The sequence below is a fragment of the Acanthaster planci genome, linkage group LG10, assembly GCF_054643075.1.
Source record: "Acanthaster planci isolate LZ-2023a linkage group LG10, COTS_SCS, whole genome shotgun sequence".
Lineage (NCBI taxonomy): Eukaryota > Metazoa > Echinodermata > Asteroidea > Valvatida > Acanthasteridae > Acanthaster > Acanthaster planci.
In genome coordinates this window covers 19,232,436-19,257,935 of record NC_141786.1, presented here as the reverse complement: position 1 = coordinate 19,257,935, position 25,500 = coordinate 19,232,436, and the positions used below count along the sequence as shown (strand labels likewise).

At 39.1% G+C, this 25,500-nt stretch overlaps 1 long non-coding RNA gene across 20 annotated transcripts in view; it reads left to right on the top strand.

Annotated features, from left to right (window-relative positions):
* The window catches only part of LOC147797938 (uncharacterized), a 101,233-nt gene extending 77,518 nt beyond the window's left edge, over positions 1-23,715 (top strand). For 14 of the 20 annotated variants that reach the window (XR_015426785.1, XR_015426798.1, XR_015426797.1 and 11 more), the window contains 5 exons: positions 17,643-17,725; positions 18,111-18,895; positions 19,893-20,017; positions 20,683-20,784; positions 21,996-23,715. This is a non-coding gene — a long non-coding RNA (uncharacterized LOC147797938). Of the gene's footprint in view, positions 1-17,642; positions 17,769-18,110; positions 18,896-19,892; positions 20,018-20,682; positions 20,785-21,995 lie in introns of all 20 variants that reach the window. The other 6 variants (XR_015426794.1, XR_015426796.1, XR_015426799.1 and 3 more) reach the window with 6 other exon arrangements.
* The last annotated feature ends 1,785 nt before the right edge of the window (positions 23,716-25,500 follow it).

Genomic DNA, 25,500 nt, shown 5'->3' with positions numbered 1-25,500 from the left:
ATGGTGTCATCTGAAGGGCTACATGTTTCCCTGTCCATTCATATGGGTTTCATATCCATATTTGCAATAGTTGGCAAATAGATGCAAAAGGAAGTGCGAGTTCTTTTCCAACTGCCTCAATTTTTTGCTGAATTCTGGCTTCGTCGGCACTACACTAGTCCTTATCCCACGCAGAATATGCTTCATATAATCGAGCATAAAAGGTCTGAGAATTATCTTAATCTGGCAATCTTGGTATCATCTGAAAGGCCACATGTTCCTCTATCCATTCATATAAGTTTCATATCCATATTTGCAGTAGTTAGGGAAATATATTCCAAAGGAAATGCAAGTTCGTGTCGAATTGCCTGATATTTTTTCGGAATTCTGCCTTTGTCTGCGATATACCGGTCCTTATCCCAAGCAGAGAATTCTTCATATAATCGAGCATAAAAGGTCTGAGAATTATCTAAATCTGGCAATCTTGGTGTCATCTGAAAGGACACATGTTCCTCTATCCATTCATATAAGTTTCATATCCATATTTGCAATAGTTGGCAAATAGCTGCAAAAGGAAGTGCGAGTTCTTTTCCAACTGCCCACTTTTTTTGGCGGAATTCTGGCTTCCCCTGTACTATACTGGTCCTTATCCCGCGCAGAGAATGCTTGACATAATCGAGCCTAAAAGGTCTGAGAAGTATCTAATTCTGGCAATCTTTGTGTCATCTGAAAGGCCACATGTTTCCCTGTCCATTCATATGAGTTTCATATCCATATTTGCAGTAGGTAGGGAAATAGCTGCCAAACTAAGTTCGAGTTGTTTTCCAACTGTCTCCTCTTTTTTGCGGAATTCTGGCTTCGTCTGCGGTATACTGGTCCTTATCCCGCTCAGAGAATGCTTCATATAATCGAGCATAAAAGGTCTGAGAATTATCTAAATCTGGTAATCTTGCTGTCATCTGAAAGGCCACATTTTCCCCTATCCATTCATATAAGTTTCATATCCATATTTGCGGTAGTTAGGGAAATATCTTCCAAAGGAAATGCAAGTTCGTGTCCAATTGCCTGATATTTTTGCGGAATTCTGCCTTCGTCTGCGCTATACTGGTCCTTATCCCACGCAGAGAATGCATCATATAATCGAGCATAAAAGGTCTGAGAATTATCTAAATCGGGCAATCTTGGTGTCATCTGAAAGGCCACATGTTCCTCTATCCATTCATATAAGTTTCATATCCATATTTGCAATAGTTAGGGAAATATCTGCTAAACTAAGTTCGGGTTGTTTTCCAACTGTCTCCTCCTTTTTGCGGAATTCTGGCTTCGTCTGCGCTATACCGGTCTCTTTCCTGCGCAAGGAATGCTTCATATAATCGAGCATAAAACGTCCGAGAATTATCTAAATCTGGCAATCTTGGTGTCATCTGAAAGGCAACATGTTACCCTATCCATTCATATAAATTTCATATCGATATTTGCAGTAGTTAGGGAAATAGCTGCCAAAGGAAGTTCGAGTTGTTTTCCAACTGCCTTCTTTTTTTGCGGACTTCTGGCTTCGTCTGCGCTATACTGGTCCTTATCCCACGCAGAGAATGCTTCATATAATGGAGCCTAAAAGGTCTGAGAATTATCTAAATATGGCAATCTTGGTGTCATCTGAAAGGTCACATGTGTCCCTGTCCATTCATATGAGTTTCATACCCATATTTGCAGTAATTTGGAAAAAGCTGCCAAAGGAAGTGCGAGTTCTTTTCCAACTGCCTCTTTTTTTGCGGTATTCTGGCTTCGTCTGCGCTATACTGGTCCTTATCCCACGCAGAGACTGCTTCATATAATCGAGCATTAAAAGTCTGAGAATTATCTAAATGTGGCAATGTTGGTGTGATCTAAAAGGTCAAATGTTTCCCTGTCCATTTATATAAGATTCATATCCATATTTGCAGTAGTTAGGGAAATAGCTGCCAAACTGAGTTCGAGTTCTTTTCCAACTGCCTCTTTTTTTTGCGGAATTCTGGCTTCGTCTGCAATAAACCGGTCCTAATCCCACGCAGAGAATTCTTCATATAATCGAGCCTAAAAGGTCTGAGAATTATCTAAATCTGGCAATCTTGGTGTCATCTAAAAGGCCATATGTTCCTCTATCCATTCATATAAAATTTATATCCATATTTGCAGTAGTTAGGGAAATAGCTGCCAAAGGAAGTGCGAGTTCTTTTCCAACTGCCTCCTTTGTTTCGGAATTCTGGCTTCGTCTGCACTATACTGGTCCTTATCCTGCGCAGAGACTGCTCCATATAATCGAAAATAAAAGGTCTGAGAATTATCTAAATCTGGCAATCTTGGTGTCATCTAAAAGGCCATATGTTCCTCTATCCATTCATATAAAATTTATATCCATATTTGCAGTAGTTAGGGAAATAGCTGCCAAAGGAAGTGCGAGTTCTTTTCAAACTGCCTCCTTTTTTGCGGTATTCTAGCTTCGTCTGCGCTATACTGGTCCTTATCCCACGCAGAGACTGCTTCATATAATCGAGCATTAAAAGTCTGAGAATTATCTAAATCTGGCAATGTTGGTGTGATCTAAAAGGTCACATGTTTCTCTATCCATTCATATAAATTTCATATCCATATTTGCAGTAGTTAGGGAAATAGCTGCCAAACTAAGTTCGAGTTCTTTTCCAACTGCCTCTTTTTTTTGCTGAATTCTGGCTTCGTCTGCGTTACACTGGTCCTTATCCCACGCAGAATATGCTTCATATAATCGAGCATAAAAGGTCTGAGAATTATCTAAATCTGGCAATCTTGGTGTCATCTGAAAGGCCACATTTTCCCCTATCCATTCATATAAGTTTCATATCCATATTTGCAGTAGTTAGGGAAATATCTTTCAAAGGAAATGCAAGTTCGTGTCCAATTGCCCGATATTTTTGCGGAATTCTGCCTTCGTCTGCGATATACCTGTCCTTATCCCAAGCAGAGAATGCTTCATATAATCGAGCATAAAAGGTCTGAGAATTATCTAAATCTGGCAATCTTGGTGTCATCTGAAAGGCCACATGTTTCCCTGTCCATTCATATAAGTTTCATATCCATATTTGCAGTAGTTAGGGAAATAGCTGCCAAACTAAAGGCGAGTTCTTTTCCAACTGTGTCCTCTTTTTTGCGGAATTCTGGCTTCGTCTGCGCTATACTGGTCCTTATCCCGCGCAAAGAATGCTTCCTATAATTGCGCATAAAAGGTCTGAGAATTATCTAAATCTTGCAATGTTGGTGTGATCTGAAAGGCCACATGTTCCTCTATCCATTCATATACGTTTCATATCCATATTTGCAATAGTTGGCAAATATTTGCAAAAGAAAGTGCAAGTTCTTTTCCAACTGCCTCCTTTTTTGCGGAATTCTGGCTTCGTCTGCGCTATACTGGTCCTTATCCCACGCAGAGACTGCTTCATATAATCGAGCATAAAAGGTCTGAGAATTATCTAAATCTGGCAATCTTGGTGTCATCTGAAAGGCCACATGTTCCTCTATCCATTCATATAAGTTTCATATCCATATTTGCAGTAGTTAGGGAAATAGCTGCCAAACTAAGTTCGAGTTGTTTTCCAACTGTCTCCTCTTTTTTGCGGAATTCTGGCTTCGTCTGCGCTATACTGGTCCTTATCCCACGCAGAGACTGCTTCATATAATCGAGCATAAAAGGTCTGAGAATTATCTAAATCTGGCAATCTTGGTGTCATCTGAAAGGCCACATATTCCCTATCCATTCATATATATTTCTTATCGATATTTGCAGTAGTTAGGGAAATAGCTGCCAAAGGAAGTGCGAGTTCTTTTCCAACTGCCTCCTTTTTTTGCGGAATTCTGGCTTCGTCTGCGCTATACTGGTCCTTATCCCACGCAGAGAATGCTTCATATAATCGAGCATAAAAGGTCTGAGAATTATCTAAATCTGGCAATCGTGGTGTCATCTGAAAGGTCACATGTGTCCCTGTCCATTCATATGAGTTTTATATCCATATTTGCGGTAGTTTGCAAGAAGCTGCCAAAGGAAGTGCGAGTTCTTTCCAACTGCCTCCTTTTTTTGCGGAATTCTGGCTTCGTCTGCGCTATACTGGTCCTTATCCCACGCAGAGACTGCTTCATATAATCGAGCATTAAAAGTCTGAGAATTATCTAAATCTGGCAATGTTGGTGTGATCTAAAAGGTCACATGTTTCCCTGTCCATTTATATAAGATTCATATCCATATTTGCAGTAGTTAGGGAAATAGCTGCCAAATTAAAAACGAGTTCTTTTCCAACTGCCTCCTTTTTATTGGGGAATTGTGGCATCGTCTACACAGTACTGGTCCTTATCCCATGCAGAGACTGCTCCATATAATCGAGCATTAAAGGTCTGAGAATTATCTAAATCTGGCAATGTTGGTGTGATCTGAAAGGCCGAATGTTCCCCTATCCATTCATATAGGTTTCATATGCATATTTGCAGTGGTTAAGGAAATAGCTGCCAAACTATGTTCGAGTTGTTTTCCAACTGTGTCCTCTTTTTTGCGGAATTCTAGCTTCGTCTGCGCTATACTGGTCCTTATCCCGCTCAGAGAATGCTTCATATAATCGAGCCTACAAGGTATGAGAATTATCTAAATCTGGCAATCTTGGTGTCATCTGAAAGGCCACATGTTCCTCTGTCCATTCACATAATTTTCATATCCATATTTGCAGTAGTTAGGGAAATATCTTCCAAAGGAAATGCAAGTTCGTGTCCAATTGCCTGATATTTTTGCGGAATTCTGGCTTCGTCTGCAATATACCGGTCCTTATCCTGCGCAGAGAATGCTTCATATAATCGAGCATAAAAGGTCTGAGAATTATCTAAATCTGGCAATCTTGGTGTCATCTGAAAGGCCACATGTTTCCCTGTCCATTCATATGAGTTTCATATCCATATTTAGAGTAGTTAGGGAAATAGCTGCCAAAATAAGGGCGAGTTCTTTTCCAACTGCCTCCTTTTTATTGTGGAATTGTGGCTTCGTCTGCACTATACTGGTCCTCATCCCACGCAGAGACTGCTTCATATAATCAAGCATAAAAGGTCTGAGAATTTTCTAAATCTGGCAATGTTGGTGTGATCTGAAAGTCCATATGTTCCTCTGTCCATTCATATAAGTTTCATATCAATATTTGCAGTAGTTAGGGAAACAGCTTCAAAACTAAGTTCGGGTTCTTTTCCAACTGTCTCCTTTTTTGTGGAATTCTGGCTTCGTATGCAATATACCGGTCCTTATCCCACGCAGAGAATGCTTCATATAATCGAGCCTAAAAGGTCTGAGAATTATCTTAATCTGCCAATCTTGGTGTCATCTAAAAGGCCATATGTTTCTCTATCCATTCATATAAATTTCATATCCATATTTGCAGTAGTTAGGGAAATATCTTCAAAAGGAATTGCAAGTTCTTGTCTGACTGTTTGATATTTTTGCGCAATTCTGGATTCGTCTGCGCTATACTGGTCGTTGTCCCATGCAGAGACTGCTTCATATAATCGAGCATAAAAGGTCTGAGAATTATCTAAATCTGGCAATGTTGCTGTCATCTGAAAGGGCACATGTTCCTCTATCCATTTGTTTAACGTTCATATCGATATTGGCAGTAGTTCGGAAAAGCTGCCAAAGGAAGTGCGAGTTCTTTTCCAACTGCCTCTTTTTTGCCGAATTCTGGCTTCGTCTGCAATATACTGGATCTTATCCTGCGCAGAGAATGCTTCATATAATAGAGCATAAAAGGCCTGAGAATTATCTAAATCTGGCAATCTTGTTGTCATCTGAAAGGTCACATGTTTCCCTATCTATTTGTATAAGTTTCATATCCATATTTTCAGCAGTTATGGAAATATCTGCCAAACTAAGTTCGAGTTCTTTTCCAACAGCCTCCTTTTTTTGCGGAATTCTTGCTTCGTCTGCGCTACACGGGTCCTTTTCCCGCGCAGCGACTGCTTCATATATTTGAGCATAAAAGGTCTAAGAATTGTCTAAATCTTCCAATCTTGCTGTCATCTGAAAGGCCACATGTTCCCCTATCTATTTGTATAAGTTTCATATCTATATTTGCAGTAGTTAGGGAAATAGCTGCCAAACGTAGTTTGAGTTCTTTTTCAACTCCCTCCTTTTTTTGCAGAATTCTGGCTTCGTCTGCAATATACCAGTCCTTATCCTGCACATAGAATGCTTCATATAATCGAGCATAAAAGGTCTCACAATTATCTAAATCTGGCAATCTTGGTGTCATCTGAAAGGTCACATGTTTTGCTATCCATTCATATGAGTTTCATATCCATATTTCCAGTAGTTAGGGAAATATCTTCCAAGAGAAAAATGCAAGTTCGTGTCCACATGCCTGATATTTTTGCGGAATTCTGCATTCGTCTGCAATATACCGGTCCTTATCCCCCGCAGAGAATGTTTCTTATAATCGAGCATAAAAGGTCTCTGGGAATTATCTAAATCTGGCAATCTTGGTGTCATCTGAAAGGCCTCATGTTTCCCTGTCCATTCATATAAGTTTCATATCCATATTTGCTGTAGTTAAGGAAATAGCTGCCAAAGGAAATGCGAGTTCTTTTCCAACTGCCTCCTTTTTTTGCGGAATTCTTGCTTCGTCTGCGCTACACGGGTCCTTTTCCTGCGCAGCGACTGCTTCATATATTTGAGCATAAAAGGTCTAAAAATTATCTAAATCTTCCAATCTTGCTGTCATCTGAAAGGCCACATGTTTCATTGTCCATTCATATAAGTTTCATATCCATATTTGCAGTAGTTAGGGAAATAGCTGCCAAAGGAAGTGCCAGTTCTATTCCAACTGTCTAATTCTTTTTGCGGAATTTTGGCTTCGTCTGCGTTATAGCGGCCCTTATTCTGTGCAGAGTACGCTTCATATATTCGAGCTTAAAAGGTCTAAGAAATACCTTAATCTTCCAATCTTGCTGTCGTTTGAAAGGGCACATGTTTCCCTTTCTATTTGTATACGTTTTATATCCATATTTGTAGTAGTTAGGGAAAGAGCTGCCAAAGGAAGTGCGACTTGTTTTCCTACTGCCTCCTTTTTTTTGCGGAATTCTGTCTTCGTCCTCGCCATACTGGTCCTTATCCTGCGCAGAGAATGCTTCATATAACCGAGCATTAAAAAGTACGCTTCATATATTCAAGCTTAAAAGGTCTAAGAAATATCTAAATCTTCCAATCTTGATGTCATCTGAAAGGCCACATGTTCCCCTATCTATTTGTATACGTTTCATATCCATATTTGCATTACTTAGGGAAATATCTGCCAAACTAAGCTCGAGTTCTTTTCTGACTGTTTGATATTTTCTGGGGAACTCTGGCTTCGTCTGCGCTATACCGGTCTCTTTCCTGCGCAGAGAATGCTTCATACAATCGAGCATAAACGGTCTGAGAATTATCTAAATCTGGCATTCTTGGAATCATGCTAAAGGCCATATTTTCTTCCATCCGTTCATATAACTTTCATATCAATATTTGCAGTAGTTGGGGAAATATCGTCCAAAGGAAATGCAAGTTTGTGTCCAACTGCCTGATATTTTTTGCGGAATTCTGGCTTCATCTGCGCTATACTGGTCCTTATCCCGCGTAAAGAATGCTTCATATAATCGAGCATAAAAGGTCTGAAAATTATCTAAATCTTGCAAACGTGGTGTCATCTGAAAGGCCACATGTTCCCCTATCCATTCATATAAGTTTCAAATCCATATTTGCAGTAGTTAGGGAAATATCTGTCAAAGGAAGTGCCAGTTCTTGTCTGACTGTTTGATATTTTTTCGGAATTCTGGATTCGTGTGCGCTATACTGGTCCTCATCCCGCGCAGAGAATACTTCATATAATCGAGCATAAACGGTCTGAGAATTATCTAAATCCTGCAACGTTTGGTGTCATCTGAAAGGCCACATGTTCCCCTATCCATTCATATAAGTTTCAAATCCATATTTGCAGTAGTTAGGGAAATATCTGTTAAAGGAAGTGCCAGTTCTTGTCTGACTGTTTGATATTTTTGCGGAATTCTGGATTCGTGTGCGCTATACTGGTCCTCATCCCGCGCAGAGAATGCTTCATATAATCGAGCATAAAAGGTCTGAGAATTATGTAAATCCTGCAACGTTTGGTGTCATCTGAAAGGCCACATGTTCCCCTATCCATTCATATAAGTTTCAAATCCATATTTGCAGTAGTTAGGGAAATATCTGTCAAAGGAAGTGCCAGTTCTTGTCTGACTGTTTGATATTTTTGCGGAATTCTGGATTCGTGTGCGCTATACTGGTCCTCATCCCGCGCAGAGAATGCTTCATATAATCGAGCATAAAAGGTCTGAGAATTATGTAAATCCTGCAACGTTTGGTGTCATCTGAAAGGCCACATGTTCCCCTATCCATTCATATAAGTTTCAAATCCATATTTGCAGTAGTTAGGGAAATATCTGTCAAAGGAAGTGCCAGTTCTTGTCTGACTGTTTGATATTTTTGCGGAATTCTGGATTCGTGTGCGCTATACTGGTCCTCATCCCGCGCAGAGAATGCTTCATATAATCGAGCATAAAAGGTCTGAGAATTATCTAAATCCTGCAACGTTTGGTGTCATCTGAAAGGCCACATGTTCTCCTATCCATTCATATACATTTCTTATCCATATTTGCAGTAGTTAGGGAAATATCTGTCAAAGGAAGTCCCAGTTCTTGTCCGACTGTTTGATATTTTTGCGGAATTTTGGCTTCGTCTGCGCTATCCCGGTCCTTATCCAGCGCAGAGAACGCTTCCTCCAATAGAGCATAGAACATCTGAGAATTATCTAAATCTTGCAATCTTGCTGTCATCTGAAAGGCCACGTTTTCTTCTATCCATTTATATAATTTTCACATCCAAATTTGCAGTAGTTAGGGAAATATCTGCCAAAGGGAGTGCCAGTTATTGTCTGACTCTTTGATATTTTTCCGGCACTATACTGGTCCTTTCCCCGCGCAGAGAATGTTTCATATAATCGAGCATAAAAGGTCTGAGAATTATCTAAATCATGCAAACTTGGTGTCATCTGAAAGGCCACATGTTCCCCTATCCATTCATATAAGTTTCATATCCATATTTGCAGTAGTTAGGGAAATATCTGCCAAGGGAAATGCAAGTTTGTGTCGAACTGCCTGATATTTTTGAGAAATCCTGGCTTCGTCTGCGCAATACTGGTCCTCATCCCACCCGTAGAACGCTTCATATAATCGAGCATAAAAGATCTGAAAATTATCTAAATCATGCAAACTTGGTGTCATCTGAAAGGCCACATGTTCTCCTGTCCATTCATATACGTTCCATATCAATATTTGCAGTAGTTAGGGAAATATCTGAAAAAGGAAATGCACGTTTGTGTCTAACTGCCTGATATTTTTGCAGTATTCTGGCTTCGTCTACGCTATACAGGTCCTTATCCGGCGCAGAAAACGCTTCCTGTAATCGAGCATAAAAGGTTTGAGAATTATCTAAATCTTGCAGTTTTGGTGTCATCTGAAAGGCCACATGTTCCTCCATCTGTTCATATACGTTTCATATCCATACTTGCAGTAGTTAGGGAAATATCTGTCAAAGGAAGTGCCAGTTATTGTCTGAATGTTTGATATTTTCCCGGAATTTCTGGATTCGTCTACGCTATACTGGTCCTTATTCTGCGCAGAGAATGCTTCATATATTCGAGCATAAAAGGTCTAAGAATCATCTAAATTTTCCAATCTTGATGTCATCCGTAAGGCCACATGTTCCCCTATCTGTTTGCATAAGTTTCATATCCATATTTGCAGTAGTTAGGGAAATATCTGCCAAACTAAGTTCGAGTTCTTTTCCAATTGCATTTTTTTTTGTGGAATTCTGGCTTTGTCGGCGCTATACTGGTCCGTATACCGAGCATAGAATGCTTCATATAATCAAGCATAAAAGGTCTGAGAATTATCTAAACCTTGCAATCTTGGTGTCATCTGAATGGCCACATGTTCGTCTATCCATTCATAGAAGTTTGATTCCCATATTTTAAGTAGTTGGGGAAATATCTGCAAAAGGAAGTGCCAGTTCTTGTCCAAATGCCTCTTATTTTTGCAAAATTCTGGCTTCGTCTAAAACCCTTCCCTTTCAAGCCACAAACAAAGTTTCAACCGCATCGGACACGTACCTTTCGAGGTATAGTGGTTTGAAGATTTCCCCTTTAATGTCACGTGACTTGTCTCCTGGTGACGACATCATCACGTGAGGTCAATATTCCTCTGACGCACCCCCTTCTCAAGAAATCTGCAAGATTTGAACCCGATTAGTCTGGTACATCTGGAGATATAGGGCCTTCAAGAGTTCAATTTAATGTCACGTGACTTGTCTGCTCATGTCATCACATAAGGTCAATTTTCCCGCGCAGAGAATGCTTCATATAATCGAGCATAAAAGGTCTGAGAATTATCTAAATCCTGCAACGTTTGGTGTCATCTGAAAGGCCACATGTTCTCCTATCCATTCATATACATTTCTTATCCATATTTGCAGTAGTTAGGGAAATATCTGTCAAAGGAAGTGCCAGTTCTTGTCCGACTGTTTGATATTTTTGCGGAATTCTGGCTTTGTCTACGCTATACCGGCCCTTATCCCGCGCAGAGAACGCTTCCTCCAATCGAGCATAGAACATCTGAGAATTATCTAAATCTTGCAATCTTGCTGTCATCTGAAAGGCCAGGCTTTCTTCTACCCATTCATATAAGTTTCATATCCAGATTTGCAGTAGTTAGGGAAATATCTGCCAAAGGAATTGCCAGTTATTGTCTGACTTTTTGATATTTTTACGGCATTTCTGGCTTCGTCTGCGCTATACTGGTCCTTTCTGCGCGCAGAGAATGCTTCATATAATCGAGCATAAAAGGTCTGAACATTTTCTAAATCTTCCAATCTTGCTGTCATCTGAAAGGCCACATGTTTCCCTATCTGTTTGTATAAGTTTCATATCTATATTCGTAGTAGTTAGGGAAATATCTGCCAAGGGAAATGCAAGTTTGTGTCGAACTGCCTGATATTTTTGAGAAATCCTGGCTTCGTCTGCGCAATACTGGTCCTCATCCCACCCGTAGAACGCTTCATATAATCGAGCATAAAAGATCTGAAAATTATCTAAATCATGCAAACTTGGTGTCATCTGAAAGGCGACATGTTCTCCTGTCCATTCATATACGTTCCATATCAATATTTGCAGTAGTTAGGGAAATATCTGAAAAAGGAAATGCACGTTTGTGTCTAACTGCCTGATATTTTTGCAGTATTCTGGCTTCGTCTACGCTATAAAGCGTAGACGAAGAAACAAAGTTTCAACCGCATCGGACACGTACCTTTCGAGGTATAGTGGTTTGAAGATTTCCCCTTTAATGTCACGTGACTTGTCTCCTGCTGACGACATCATCACGTGAGGTCAATATTCCTCTGACGCACCCCCTTCTCAAGAAATCTGCAAGATTTGAACCCGATTAGTCTGGTACATCTGGAGATATAGGGCCTTCAAGAGTTCAATTTAATGTCACGTGACTTGTCTGCTCATGTCATCACATAAGGTCAATTTTCCTCTTTAGCACTCTCTATTTAAGGTATCTGCAAAATTTGAACCCAATCGGAAATGTACTTTAGAAGATAGAGGGCCTTAAAGATGTATTCCCCACGGACATTGGTCTGCGAGCCCCGTGTAATTTGCATAATCATAAATATGCATTGCACACTAAAAACCAGAAAATCTTTGATAATACCTAACATAAGAGTAACCGATTGTACATTTCACATTTTCTGTGTACAAAATATAAGAACAAAGATTGCAGGACCACTAGAGATGACATCTGTTGCACTATCCTGAACATTTTGGCGCAAAAATGAATTTCACTTTTGATAACTGTGACTAAAAGTTGAACTGTATGATATACACTTTAAAACTAATATGCTATTCTGTGGCAACTGTCGCCACGCTAAATCTGCAAGTTAAGGGTCTGATGTTGTCATTGACTTCATCACCCATCCTGTTTGGGGTTCAGGACTTAATACGTCCCCACGCAGATCATCGGGTGTCACGCGCCTTTTTAATCAACGCAAAAGTAGAATCCAGGCAGAATTAACAACATCTGACGTGTTGATAACGCCGATACTGTCCGTTACGAAAAAAAAGCAATTATTTATGACGTTATCACTAAATGAACTCAATATTTGCTCAAAGCACTTCCTCTCCAAGATATAAGCAAGGTTTCAACCCAGCATTAACACGGACAGACGCCTTATGTTGAAAAAACTTTACGGCCTTTTACCACTTTCAAACAATAAGTCTACTTCCGGTTTAAACCGGAAGGAATGGTTATGTCATTTTACCTACACCAGACGAAATCAAGACCACATTTTATCCTGGCACTTGCTGCAAACAGAATGTTGTGGGAGGCCACGGTTGATTTTATATTGGTTTTTATACATTTAAAGGAATATTTAAGTATTCACAATTTAATAACAAATCACGTGATGACGTCATCATGACATAAATATTTTAGAATTATCTTCGTTGTATAGTTCGTGCTTGCTGTAAGTTTAAAGGTGATCAATGGTTACTGAGGTACGAAATTAGTGCCTCGAATACGTGTACTAAGTCAATGGGCTGAAATAAATATTTAAAAATTCATAATAAATCACATGATGACGTCATCACGACATCATAAATTTCCACGTATTTTTGCATCAAGGTCTTTCTTGGCTGTAACTTTGAAGTTGATCAAAGCTCTCAAACTAACCCAAATGCTTGCTTGAAAACGTGTACAAAGTCAATGGGCTAAAATAAATATTGAAAAATCACGAATAAATGACATGATAACGTCATCATGACGTCCTTTACTTACAATAATTTTTGTATCACGGTCTTTGTTGGCTGTCACTTTAATAACCATCAAACATCGGAAAGGTTTTAAAATTATTCCTTGAAAACGTGTACAAAGTCTAGGGCAAAAAACTCATTTGCGGAAACACTGCTCCTTTAAGTTCATGTCACGTGATTTGCACTTAAACTGAACATTTCTAATAAAATATTACTTCATATTCGGACTCTTAGGCATATTTCAAATCAAATAGCAGAGCTTAAAGTACCCCTTTTCTCTTTCGTTCTTATAGTAATCTTGCGCCGAAGTTAAAGACTACTTGTTCACTTGTGTTAAGTAGAAAAACGTGTACAAAAACCTATGGGGAAAAATTTAATGTTCAAAATGAATATAAAATAAGGTGATGAAGTCATCATGACTTCATCCCTTTGCAATAAATCTTGCATCGGGGTCTTCCTTGGCCATCACTTTGGAACGATCAAACATTGCAGAGTTACCAAAATTGTGGCTCAAAAACGTGTACAAAGTCAATGCCCTAGAAACACGTGTGCAGGAAAACTGCTCCTCTAATTTCATGTCACGTGATTTTTGTCTAAACTGGATAAAACTTATGAAATATTATTTAATAATTGAACACTTGGGTGTATTTGCGAACGAACGGAAGGGAACATTTAGTCTGATTTATTTTTCGTTCTGGTAGTAATTCTCGGTCAAAGTTGAGGACTGCTCACGCATTATGCTGGACAATGTGTGTACAAACCCTATGTTGTGCAACAACGCCATCCATGGTTCAATATAGGACAATTTGTTGAAAATTGAAAGCCCAAGAGGTGTAACCGTAATTCTGCAATAGCGCCCTCATAGTCTGATATAGGACAGTCCGAAAACTGTGTGCAATCTGTGTACAAAGTCTTTGGAGAAAAATTAATTATAAAAAAATCAATAATAGATATACTACTTACGTTATCACTGTGAATTTCTTTTGGGACCGTTCTTGGATGATGGCTCAAAAGTCTGCCAAGTTTGAAGTCGATCAGATTTAGTAAACTGCCAAAGTCGACTGGTGGAAGGAATTGATTTGAAAAAGAACAAAAAATCAGAAAAACAATACTGTTCCGGCTGTTGCCGAGACAGCTAAAAAAAAAAAACCAAAAAAAAAAAAAACAGAATAAAAAGAATGTCCTTTTCGCTACTTGCCAAAACCCCAAAAAGGAAATGGAATGGCTGTTCCAGCTGTTGCCAAAACAGCTAAAAAATCAGAAAAGCACTACCTGTTTCGTGAGTTGCCAACTTGTCAACTTTCAGGCTCTGTTATAGGTAGACTTGTCTCTTTTTGCCCAACGGTTTTAGAAAGTGGTTCTGTTTCACCACTTATTTACCCATACAGTGTTATGCTCTTTAAGTTGCCCAACAGTCCAGCGATTCAACTGTTATTCCGCATAGGGCAAAAGTATGCTTAATAATTTTGGGAAAGGACTGATTAAAAATGTAGCATATCAAACCCTTATTCAAAAGAAAACCGCTTCTGGTCATTGTCTTGAATGTCGACCTGATCCGACAACCCCCCCCCCCACACACACACACAAAACCGTCGAAAGGCTAACCCGTTCCTTCGGAGCGCCGGGCGGCATTATTTCCGCCCTACATTGTATGTACATGTATTTTGATTTTTTTTGGGGGGGGGCATTTACTGTCGGACAGTGAGTGAGACTCAACTTGCAAAAACGCACAGTTGCATTCGATGTCCCTCTCTACGAGTACCTAAGGAGCCCCTAACGGAACAGGCACAATTAAGATTTTTTTAATTCCGTTCCCTTGAATTATCATTTCGTTCCCTCAAAATCATCTCGTTCCCACGAAATAATATAATAATAAGTACCACTCTATGTTGCCCATCGTTTGCTCATATGCATGCAGTCCGTGTCAAGAAATCCGACAAAATACATCGAATTCCAGTATCGGTTTCGCTTCAGGGGGCATTATATTGCAACCTGAAAAAGGTATAATTAGCTATATCCCCAGAATTTTGGACGTGACTTTGATTTTTTGGTAGATAACGTCTCGTATAGCATCTTTTCTACGACTGACTGTAGTTTGACGTCATGGTGTGTGTTGCACTCAAGGTGTAAACTACGGCTGCATCCGAATCTCTTGTCTAGAGCTCGGTATAGGTCTTCGCTCCATTGGAAATGCGTGGAGACGCGTAGACAATAGACCAGCCGTGGCTCTGGAAGCCCAAGCCTCAGACGGTCGCGTTTGTCCAGGCTTTGGGGGTAGGAAATACATGGTTTTTAAGATTGATGCAAATTGACTCGCATACAGTTTGGGGAGATGCTTTTTTTCTCTCTTTGCAATAGTGGTCATTCTTTAGATTTACATTACGAAAAAAAAAATAATTGCATTATCTTCACATCTTCGTCGTGCTTGTGCACACTGAGAGGGCCTATTTCAAGCGCGCCAATCACCAGCGCTGTTTTATCCCCTGCTTGGTACCCTGCTCAATATGTGCGCAAGTTGATCGACGACCAGTTTTCCATGGTGGCGCGCGCGAGCATTAGCATTACAATGCCTACGCACAAGAAGGCATGTGTGGCCAAGTTGGCGGGTTTGTTCAAATGTGACTTCATAGGAGGTGAGTTTAAAGGTGAGAAATACCACTGGCTTACCATCCAACAATTTAAAATAAATGGAGAAATGACGGCAAAGACGATAACGAGATTTCCGTATCACAAACTCCACAAGTTTGGGCTTGGCTTTGTTGATTTTACACTGCTTTTGCTGTGGTAACTAGTGCACCCTGTATTTAAACATGGCGGCCCCACAGTGACTGTCAGGCATGCAGGCTGGGATTTTAACGGGGTTCCTTTGGTTTCTTAACTTGAAGCAGTAATGGAGAGACGAGGAACACTCCTGTGAGATTGTTGCACATCTGGGATGTATTTTGACACTTTATTGTACTCAGCAGGTCTGGAAACAGCTCAAGCTATACAAGCACTGTAGGCCTAGCCTACTTCTGATAACAGCCCAACAGTAAATGTTAATAAAATGAAAAAAATAGGCCTAGGGAGTAATAGGGGCCTGTGTACAGTTGTGTTGTAAATCTGAAACATGACTTTTGTCCAACAAATTTTTCAACCAATGAAAATCTCCAGCCTGTATGTGGGGCCAAAGTTACTAATTTGATGGTCAATGAGTAGTCTAAACAAAATGGAGGATAGTATGATTTGATGCGGTAAATGAAGAGAAAACATTACTTTACACCCCAGGAGAATTTGTCAGGAAGCCAAAGTCTTTAAAACTAACTAGACCTATCCACTGAGGTTCAGAATTATAGAAATACATTATACAATCTGTAATTTCTACATAATTCACTGAACCTGGTAAAAATTGGGTAGAAAGTAGGCCTCATACTTTAAGTCTGTGTTGCATGGAGCCATGCATGGAGATCTTTACTGATTGCATGATGAAAGTCTTAAAATTGGAGGTTGTGCTAATCATTTCTGAATACAACTTGATTATTTTCAAAGATTCTTCTATGCAAAAATGATTTTGGTTATTACCGTAAAAATCTTTCTGTACTGAAAATACAATGGGTAGAGGTCTAGTTTCCAAGATAACTGTCTTCTTTGTTTTGTTCATTTGTCTATGTGCTGTCGGTATGTTTGTCAGTCTATCTGTTATTCATCTGTCTGTTATTCCGTTGTCTCTCCCCCTCTCTCTCAGTCATTCTCATTCAGATATGAAGGTTATTGTGGCAGCACTTACCATGTACATGTATGTTTCCTTCCTCAACTTAATTTTACTTATTGTTCAGGGTTGTAGACTGGAATGCCAGTTAGCTTTTGTGATGGAAATGAGACATTTGCTGGATTGTTTTGTGAGTGAATGATCTTATGTTGTCAAATATGCAGTAGTTTTTTTCAAGGAGTGAAAATTTGTTTATTCCCGTCTTTGTGCAAAACAAATCATGATATTCTTGCAATAGGGGTTTTCACAAGAATGTGAAACACATAAATATGAAGCCAGCGTTGAACTAAACGTCATCCTGATGGTCATTAGCTTGCAAAAGTTATTAAAGCCAGATTCAAGAATTTAAAAATCAGGTGCACTGTGATTTTATTCTGTCACAGCAACACATTGCTTAACCAAAAGTTCAATTGATGTTTGAATATTGTAGAATTTAGTTCATTTATGTCATGGAATGATACTCAATTCTAATGACACTGTTGTATGAAGAGGCTCAATATCTATTTTAAAAAACATTTGCATTTTTGGCTTTATCACGTGTGTCATTACAAACATCCATTGCAAATATATGTGTAGGGTATGTGTTTATCTTCAGTAAAACTCCTACATGAAATGTTTTCAACGGTTTATGTTGCACTCTATGTTGGCAACACACAGTGCGGCGTCTCCATGTGAGAATACGGCATGCACAAGTATTGAATATTGGCTACGGCTCTCTACTGCTGCCTCTTTTGATCAAAATTTGAAGTCGTGTCGCAGGAGGTGGGACTGGATTATGGCTACCCTTGTACTGCACCACCCCATAAAATGCCATGTATAACTAGATTGATACACCGGCAGTGCTGGGTGCACATACGTGAATTACAAATTCTCAATCAGCTCTCTCCATCTTTCCGATCCTTCAAAGCCATCTGAGAATCGGAAAACAGGCTCTTCCACTCATATTTCCTTGCCATTTTTTTCATTTTGCATGTTCCAATGACTGTTATGTGCATTCATTTCAGCTAGAGTACAAGCCGCTGATGAGTCATTGCTTACAGGACGACCAGCTTCTTAGCATTTCTTCACGATGGCCACTGTTGTTAAGGTGATTGTACTGTGATCTCTTACTGTAGCCTTCTTGGTAAAACGTGAGTGATTCTTTGTTATTGGTCATCCCAAAGGTAGGATTCACTGATTGAGTCTCCTGTGAACTCATTCCCTCATGTCCTGTAGACCTAGTACATTAAGACCTACCCCACCTTACTTTCTTATAATATAGCGTGTGTAAACAAAGTGTGACTTCATTGTGTCTATTTAAAGATCATGCTTGGTGAATACATTTATTTTGCCCAAATACCGGGTGACGTGTATCTGGGGAGCTGTTAAAATTAAAATGGTCCCCAAAATCCTCTCATCATATTATGATTTCACATGCACCCTTGCAGGATATGGTTAATACTGTTTATAATTTGGGAATGTTTTCTGCACAGACTGTGATCTCCTGTATTAGCCTTTAGTTGGACCAAGAGAGAACACTATTTCCTTGGCATCAGAGGCTCCTTTGTTACTAACTGTGCATCACTGGTTCATGAAGGACTAGGACATGGTAGTAGCCCCATCGCTACCAACAAAATGAATACTCCCAACCAACACGGCTCTTTTCAACCAATTAAGTTGTGCTTCTACTCAAGGCAGATTGAAGAGATTGCTTGGCTGAAAAAAAACAGGTTGGATTGTTTAAATATAATCCCAGATCAACACTCATTGTTTTGCAGGCTTGCATCTGTGGATGGTTGAAAACAAATCTTAAGAACTGAAAAAAAGTAGAGGGATGAAATATGTTAAATTGCTGCTTACAGGCTTGAGGAAAAGGACTTTTTGGGAAGTATACATGTATTTAAGGTGTTTTGAAAAATAAAATACACTAACTAGTCAAGCAACAATTGAAAAGAAATGGAAAAATGACAACTAAGAAGATAATAAGATTTATATGAGAAACTCCAGTGATGTGGGCTTGTATCGTATTTGGCCCCGATCTTTGTTGATTTGACACTGCTTTCAATGATGTTTCAACTACTGTTGTAAAGTGCACCTATATATTTTGAAATTGTGGCCTCCACGTGTGTGCAGTAATACAGATTGGAATTCAAACATGGTTTAGTTTCCCTAGTTTCAGTAGTTTGACAGAGAGACAAGAGCAAGGTAGTCCCTGGAGGCCGTTCTCTGGAGTGTAACAAATCAGAGATATCTTATCTTTGGTGACACTACTCAACAGGTATGGAAATAGTCTATATCATATTCTGATATTAGTCCATGGTAATGGTAATAGTGAAATGCCTGGTTGTCCTGTAGATCTTGACCTTTGGTTTTGTCTTTTAAGTTTTCAACTAATGAGAATCTCCGGCCTTTAAGGTTGGATTGAATTAAACTACAAAAAATGGATGGATTTTTTTGGTATGGTTGTACAATTTGTGCCAAAGTGAACAGAAACAAGACAGAAGCTGCATCTACAGGCTGCTTGTAGTGAATGAGGAATGTACTGAAATGTCCTCATTCCTGGATCCAGATCACGTACAAGGATGGGTGTACATATTCTACAAGGGTCGTTTCAAAAAAAATGTGGACTTGTTTTAGTTTATCAGCCAACTTTTTACTCACTTAAGCCATCTTTCTGTGTCAAATACATTAAAGGTGTAATGCTTCAGGTTGTTACAATATGGCATGCTAGCCCACAGTTGGTAAAATTCGCTCTTTGCACGCTGCCGCCGCCCCAGGCATGCAGAATCTCGATCTTGATCTTTACAAAATCGGTTCAGTGATTTCCATGTATGTTGCTTGGTCATTCTGTGCATGCTGTGTCGGATCTTATACCATACGATTGGACAATGTTTCAGAAGCTGATTGTGACACGATTGTACTATCTGCCAGATTGAGGCTCTCCATGCCTATGGCGGCAGCATGCAGAATAAATAATGTGTGTGTCCAGAGTTTCTTTCATGATATCCTTAACACAAGACAGGCTTCTATCATACACACCAAGGATTCAACATTGGCTGGGAAGTATGATGTAAGCCATCTTCACAATAATTCTTTGGTGTTCCACATGCCTGGAAGAAAGTCATTTAGGGAAGCACTTATAACTTACTTTTCTCCATCTTTCTCATTCTCCACTGCCCTCTGAGATTCAGTTAATCCAAGCTAATACACTCATGTTGTATTGTCATTTCTTCCTTCTGCATGTTTTTAATGACTGTTGTGTGTGTCCATCTCAGCCAGAGCACAAGCTGCTGAGTGAGCCGCTGTTCATGGTACATCCAGCTTCTTGATGATGGGGTTCCTGTGCTCGTTGTTTAGGTGATCGGACTTTGATCTCTTGCTGCTGCCTGCTAGGTAAAAGGTACGTTGGTCCAATGTTGTTGGTTATTCCAAAGGTATAATTCACTGATTCAGTCCCCTGTGGACTCATATATATTTCATATATGGACCCAAAACATAATGATGTCAAGCTGTTTTTTTTACTTGGACAGTTATTGCTTCCCACCTTACTGCCTTAGGAAACTAAGCATGACGTCATTATGTTACAGGTCTCTTCACTTTTCCAAAAGTTGACAGGGACAGAGGTCCTTCTCTGTGGATTAATTTAATTTTCGCATAAACCTGGGTGACATACCTGTGTATGGGGAGCCATAATTTAATACCATTGATAAATTTTGGATGGCAGGTAAAACGTGAAATATCAGAGAGTGTTTGGCCCAACCCCCTTCGGTGTATGCAAAATCCTATTGAATCAGACGATTTTGGACTGTCTAAATTTTCTTCTTTCTTGGGCTGTTGAAAGAGCCCAAGAAAGTAGAAGGGGTGTCAGTTTAAAATGGCTGCTTCGAAGCTTTAGAATTATGTCTTTTCAGGAGTTGTGTTTGCTGATCAACCAACAATTAAAGAGAGTTGAAACAAAGGTCAATACGAAAATGAGAGTTAAAGACTATAAAGACATCGCGGTGATGTCTACTTGTATGTTATTCGGCTCTGATCTTTGTTTACTTGACTCTGTGGTTTTATTAGCTGTAGCATTGATGAAGAGACAAGACCAAGTCCCTTAGAGACAGTTTTCTGGAGTTTAACACATCACTGGCAACTGGCATTACTGATGACACAACTCACTCGGTAAGCACTTTATATCATGTTCTGATTTGAGCCTAACAATGAAAGTCATGTTCCAGATTTTGAACAATATCTGTACATAATTTTGTATACATGTACAATTGTTCTGTAAAATCTGGAGCATGGCTTATTCGGCTCCACTCTGGAGGATGACGAGAGCATGCTGGATGAAACGTCAAGCACACACTCTACAGTTCTTATCAGAACCATACCTTTTCCAGGGGAGATCTATCCACATGATGTAACCACAAGCCCTGTTTTTAGTCTCCACCATGTAAAGCGTCAAGTTTTATTTAATGGAGGTGAATACTTAGGGCAGTTATGCTTCATGGTTTCCCATTTGTAAGTTGGTCTTGTTAGTGGATGGTTTTGCAGCAAATTTTGCTCTATATAAGGCCTAATCCAAACTAAGCTTTTGCCTGTGACTGTAGGGTTGGTGAAAATCAACTGATCTTGTCATTTTGTTGAATGTTTCATTCTGATATTCCTACATTCAAGAGAACTATACACAAATGAAGGCGAAAGCTTGGGTCAGTCATTATGTCTGCTAGTAGTCTTCTCCCTCTTGTACTTGTTAGTCAATCTGTTTTAGTAGTTAGTTTGGCCTGTGTATATGACGACAGTCTTCAAATGGTCGAAAGGTTTACCTTGGTTAATTGTGATGGGTACCATCTCTTCAATTATTCTTATTATTTGACCATCACTAGAACAAACTAAGCAAAATTAAACAAAAATTATGTAAAAAACAACAGAAGCACAAATACAAGTAAATATAAGCAGTAGCAGGGACCAGGGATAAAAATCTGAATACATAACGAGACAAATATCAGTTATGCGGGTCAGCAGGGACTGCAAAAGTAAAATAAACTACTATTACCCCTGTTTATGCTTATATCGTTAACAAGACAAATTAACCATAACAAAGGAAACAGTGGTCCCCACACATGTGATCAAAATGACAGCCCAAAAAAGAAAAAAAAATCTTAGGAGAACGTTTCATTTCCATATTTCCATGTGAATTAATCATGTGAATTTACTCATTTAAAAAATATCCAGTTTTAATCAAGTCCTCTGTGCCCTCCTTTTGAGGTGATTTTATTGGCTTGTTGGTAATTTTGGTTTTTTGTCATTTATTATTCATGTGATGCCTTTAATCGTAAATCATGTCATCCTAATTAAACATTTGTCTGTGATTTGTTTACACCTGTACTCAGTACCACAATTACGGCCAAGATTTGGACTCTAGCACTGTGCCTATCTGTTCTACACGTTAGTCTTCTGCTGCTGGTCAAACAGTGATACGCTCCATGCTGTGACATGCTCAGCCTCAATAAAAGTAACAACAGCATGATTTTGATTTCCTCAACATAACAGAACTGGTAATTTGCAACTGTTGCAGTGACTGTTTGTCTTGTGGTGGCAACAAAAGGTTTTGTTGAAAGGTTGCCACTTTGCATGGTTTTTCTGTACCATCTGGTGTACCTCAAGGAAGTGTCTTGAGCCCAATCCAGTTCTTATGTATACCAACGACTTTCCTTATCACATCTTGTCAGCTAGCACTTTATTTGGTAACAGTGCTCTTGTGTATAGGCCAATATAATGTGTCTGATGACCTTCAAGATATTCATGGCTTCCAAAGATGGTGTCATGCTAGTAAAATGCATCTCAATTCATTACTAAGGAAACCAAAGTTTTGCTTATGCTAGGATGATCAAAGAAAATAGTGGACCTGAACTGTAACTTAGTTAACATGCAGTTTGAAACTGATAATGAGAACACGATTTCTCGAGAAAGCCTTGTTAAGTCACTACCAAATCAAACAGACTTAGTATGTCTTGCTTTCATCTTGCAAGTTTCTAGTGTTGACTATTCTGGAATACAAGTAGCCTATCTGGTACCTTCACAACAGGAGCCTTATACATTGACAAATTAGAACAGAATTCAACGTTGAGCAACCAGGATAATTCTCTAGTGAAGAAGATTTAAAATGGATTACGCGGATTGGTTGCATATATACATTGAATTTGTCTTTACGTGAATCTAAAAGCATCCATCTTTTGCTTACATTTATTGTTAGAGGTCTTCATAGAGCTTTTGACCGTGAAATAGTCTTAGTGAACAGGTGGTACATTGAAACGATCAGGCTGGACAAACCTTAGGGCACTAATTCAAAAACTTCATCATTTTGCCAATTACATGCTCTTGAGATGACCTACATGTACCTGAACGTTTGAGAACTGAAGTGGTTTAAATAACCCTTCAACACGGGATCAACTTACCAAGTACCCACTTGAATTTGAAACTATATGAAACTTGACAGAGTACTGATTGAATTTGCAGTTGAGTACCCTTGTAATAAGGTCGTTGGGACTGGCAAGTTGTGGGAGGGTCACTGTGTTGTTTGGTGCAAGGAAGCACAAAATGGGGGGGGGATTTGAATACCTAGGATTTGCCATGTGGGCCAGATGTGTCATTGGTTTTCCTTTTGTCGGTCGGTCTTCAACTGTATTTTGTTATTTCATGGTTTCTTTCTTCATTTTCGGTTTTTACACAATAAATTTCTTTCATTGTTTTGGGTTACTTATTGATTGATTGATTTGTTTCTGTAGTTAATTTAATTTTCTTATTTTAATGTATTTGTATTTATTTATCTTATTTTTGCGATCTGAATGTACTTTTTCTTTTCGATTTATTTATTTGCCATTTCTTGAATCATATTTTCCTTGTGGAGTTACTTTATTGTGTATATGTGTGCACGTTTATGTAAAACCTGGAACTTCAGAAATGAAGGCTTACGGTTGACAGTTACTGGATTAACTGTTTTCTCTCTGTGTTTGTGATTTCCGTGTATTATGTGTCATGTGTTTTGTTTAATGTTGTTCTGTTCTTTTTTATGAAAAATGCCGAATAAATGAAAGTGTTTCCCTCATTGTACACACGTTAGTTGGTCTCTTTTGGTCGAAGAGTTTTTATCTCCTAGGGTAAGTAGGTTGACAAATGGTGCGAATGGGCTAGCTTGGGTTGACTCGACAAGGATGCAAATTTCACTATCCCCTGGAGAAAATTTTATTTCGATATTTGGAAACATTAAACAAAAAGGTTTCATATTGTTTTGGTTTTGCATGCTACACACGTCCAATACACGCCACGTTGTCTCCATATCCGATATTAAATTGTCAAGAGATGGCTGATCCTGGAGTCTTTGGAAAGGTTATATTTTTATCATCCAAAAAGAAAATTTCATGCCATTTTGCATCAGAACAGACATGGGGGTCAGAGTTTTTCTTAGACATGCTTCCTATTTCGTTCGTTTTCGCTTTGTACACACGGTTGTCGGTCTGCGTCTGCCGCTACATGTCTCCATAGCCGAGTTTACAGTAAATATTCTGAAACGGTCAAAATGGGCTGACCTTGATATCTTCGGAGACGGTAAATATTTCTCTGTCCATTGAGATAATTTTCCTGTCCATATTTAAGCTGAAGCTTTGGAAATACCTGCGAAAGAAGGCTAGAGTTGTCCCACTGCTCTTTGTTCTCACTTTACCGAGACACTTCAGCGCACAGTGTGATTGCAATATTTTTGCCAAACAAGTTTCAGATTGCTTGAAATGTGGTAGACATGATGACAATCAAAGGGCACATTTTCCTCTATCCGTTGACTTAAGTTTCATATTCATAATATGCTGAACAAGGCAAGAGTTCTTGTCTGAGCTAGTGCTTCCTGTGTTTTTGCGATTTGTCCTTTGTTCACACATTACAGGTCTTCCAAGCAGCAAATTCAGCTTTGGCGTGGGGGGGGGTCCAAACTGAATACAGTTTCGGGCTTATTCAGCATGATTTTGGGGAAGAAGAACTTTCAAAAGCGTGACGGTCGTGACATCCTTGTTTTTATGTCTTGGTATTGTTTTCTCATGGTATTGGTGCTGATATACCCATTACTCCCTTTCTCACACACCTACAAAGTATTTTTAGTGAACAAAATTGTGGCAGGGGCATGCCCCCCACCCTTGCGTCCACTGGCTGGACCATTGCCTCTTCCTGAGCAGAGAATGGCTCCATTATATTCGAGCATAAAAGTGCAGAAATTTGTCCAAATGTGGCATTCATGGCGGCATCTGAAATAGTACATATTCCTCTGTCCATTAGTCGAAGTTTCAGATCCAAATTTGTTATTATTAGGGAAATACCCATCGAAGAAGGCAAGAGTTCATGTCTCACTGCTTGTTATTTTTGTGCAATTCTGCCTTTGTGCACACTATACTGATCCTCTTCCTGCGCACATGGCTCAATATTTGCGCATAATTGCACATATTTAAAGCTCCTAACATCTAACTATTTCAAGATCTAAAATCGTAAGTAGTCCAAGTTTCAAATCTTGCAGTTATTTCTGAATTTGGTGATTTAAGTATTTCGATATTTTGTCATTTTGCTATATGACCCTTTAATTCTGAAATTTGTTCACCTATCTCATTTGCTGCACACCCATGTTTAGTCCAGTCTGAATTCCAACATAACTAAAGGTGCATGGATCAAACTTTTTGAAGAAATCAATTCCTCAATAGTCCAAGACTCAAGTTTAGATAGAGATAGTTTGAAATTTGGCTGTTTAGTTACACTGGTATTGAGTATTTTCTTAGCCCTTCTTTAAACTTTGGAAATTCGTAAATATTTTAACCTAGCGCATTTGCTGCATTCCGATGTATTCCCGTCTGAATATTT